The sequence below is a fragment of the Microtus ochrogaster genome, chromosome 8, assembly GCF_000317375.1.
Source record: "Microtus ochrogaster isolate Prairie Vole_2 chromosome 8, MicOch1.0, whole genome shotgun sequence".
Taxonomy (NCBI): domain Eukaryota; kingdom Metazoa; phylum Chordata; class Mammalia; order Rodentia; family Cricetidae; genus Microtus; species Microtus ochrogaster.
Window position 1 is genome coordinate 33,632,351 of NC_022015.1, and position 2,607 is coordinate 33,634,957.

Here is a 2,607-nt window from a genome sequence, read left to right on the forward strand (position 1 = left end):
ATTTAAAATAATGATTAAAGGCTTATTATATTAGACAGAGACTCGGAGATCCTAGCAGTGGCCTAAGGGCTCCAAAGAAGATTACAGGACACCATGATGTCTCCACCTGGATTACCATGACTCTGACACTGGGCGAGGTGCCCCAGTACAACCCCTGCTGCCAGGACCCGGTCCAGACTGTGAACAGACAGCGGAACATTGGAGAACTGATTGCACCGCTTTTGCTCAGACAAAATAAGGTCAGTCTTTTCCATGTCCCTCTTCCACAGGAAAAATATTTCACATTATGGGCCTGGCTAAGACTATAAGACTGCTGTTCTGGATATTTCTGCCTTCAGTGCTATGGAGACCTAGGTATGACTAACTGTATATGGACTCTGGTCCCTATCATTTTTAATAGATTTGGAAACGATTTGGTCAGTACTCAGATATAATTGATTTATCATTCTGGGATATCTGATAGTATTGATGGCTAGGGCAGTCATAATGTCAGTTTAGCAGCTAAAGTTATCCAGATCCTTCCACAAAGCTATAGCCAGCTTGTTAGCTCATCCTAAAGCTACTAGGTCTCTTTTAAAAATGTTTTAAGATCTGAGGATATAAAAGTTTATAAGCTTTGAGGGTCTAAAAATAAATGATTTAAGATGTAAATACAGGTTAAGATATGGAAAATGTTTCTGATTTCTTTCTCCCCTCTATGGTAGAGTTTTATTAAGCTGATAGAGCAATGAGTACTTACTGTTAGCCCACAAGCTCAAGGTTTTAGATTTATTCTAGTTGCCATTTAAATATGAACTAAATGGTGTTTCTCATTAGGCCAAAGGCATCTCTGTCCAAATCATGTGTGGTTCTCTGGACGGCAGAAAAATATACATGCTTCTAACCAAAATCTGTATCCCTAAAGAGCTCAGTTACTCATCAGATTCCTGGTCCATCAAGCGCTGAATGCAATTGAACCATGAGAAGCCTGGGATGATGAAGTCAGTTCTGCTTCTTGGGAAATGCAGCCATGGCTAACTGATAGATGGCAGCCGGCGTATGCTGTTCCACCAACTGTCAGAGCCATTGTGAGTCTGTAGAGGAGGGCATCAGAGGCCCAGCCCTTCAGATGCACTGGGATTCCATTATCCTCCTGAAACAGCTTTTGTTTCTCTGGAACTTTGTTTTCAAAATTCCTCCGTGAAGTAGTGCTGATGGTCCTCTGGGCAATCTGACGGAGGGCCAGCAGATTCCGCAACATCTTGGCTCAGCTGCTGCCCACCAACTGCGACTACTGAACGCCCTGGATTTTTCTTTCAGTACATAAATTTTAACTTCTGTTCCTAGTTCAAACTTATCTCAATAGGCTCCCATTTGGCTGGCAGACGCATATAAGCATCAGTTGCTGACTCCAACCTGCTCTGAATGCAGCAAGTCCTGGACTTCCCAAAAGCTGATATGGACCTGTTCAGCTGATATGAATGCTCCCTGTCCCTTTAACGGAATCTGATGAGTGCCCCATTGCCTGAATTTCCTCCCTACCTTTGGCTAGCCTTTCAACGTGCTTGGGCCTTGATGACAATGCCCCAAAGTCATCTTGAAGTAGTTACAGAAGGGAACATGTTGTCCCATGCTCCCTGCACAGAATAGGTTGAAAGGCTGAGACAAAGGGGAACTCCCAGGCATGGGGGACAAAATAACTACCCATAGTCCTAGTTGATATACCAGAATAATAGGCCCTGAGTTGTCAATTAATGAATTTATTAAATAAAATAGTTCTTAGGTCCCAATGATACCTCACTAAAACCATGGGCAAGTGGAACCCATGATTGGGTCCTGTCATCGGTGCTTATGAAGGGTAAATGTAGGAGCCAGCCAGTATAGGACTCAGCCATCGATAAGTTTAACGGAGGCCTGAGTCTCAGTAGTTTACCCTGAAGCAACACCTGGTTATGGGAAGAACCACAAACAGATTGCCCGAGCACCACCCAAGAACAGACCATCCAAAGTAAATGCTTAACGTTCTAACCATTGTAGATAGGATCACCTGCCAGCACACACTCACCAGGACACCCCGAGACAAATGTCAGCCAATCAGGGGTCCTGAACCTCAGAAATTCCTCACCCCCACCTTTACTACTATAAAAACCCTACTCTAATTGAGCTTGGGGCTCTCCATTTATTCCAATACGTTCGACACATGGAGAGACTGACTTTGCAAACTTGCACAAAATAAAGGCTCTTTGCTTTTACATACGGAAGTCGGCCTCCTTGCTGATTTTGGGGGGGCTTTGCAGATCTGGGCATAACATCTGTCAGGTATGCAACAGTGAGACTTGGGTCAGAGACTCTGAGTTACTTCCATGTAATTCCAAGTCAGCCTCAAAAGTGGAACTCATTGTCTTGGCTAGGGCTCTCCAGCTGGGGGCAGAAGTGACTTAAAATATACACAGAGCCAGCCTGTGCGTTTCATGTGACCTATGTCCTAGCAGCAATCGAGAGGACAGGCTGATTAAAGATGCCCCGAGATGTTGGCCCTAATATTCATCATCTTGACTCCAACCTAGGTGACTATTATACATTGCAAGACCCATTTTATATATTTATTTATTTATTTATTTATTTATT

At 43.7% G+C, this 2,607-nt stretch overlaps 1 pseudogene; it reads right to left on the reverse strand.

The window, feature by feature from the left end:
• Window positions 1–968: 968 nt before the first annotated feature.
• LOC101991927 lies at window positions 969–1,276 on the reverse strand (annotated as a pseudogene).
• Between the last annotated feature and the right edge of the window lie 1,331 nt (window positions 1,277–2,607).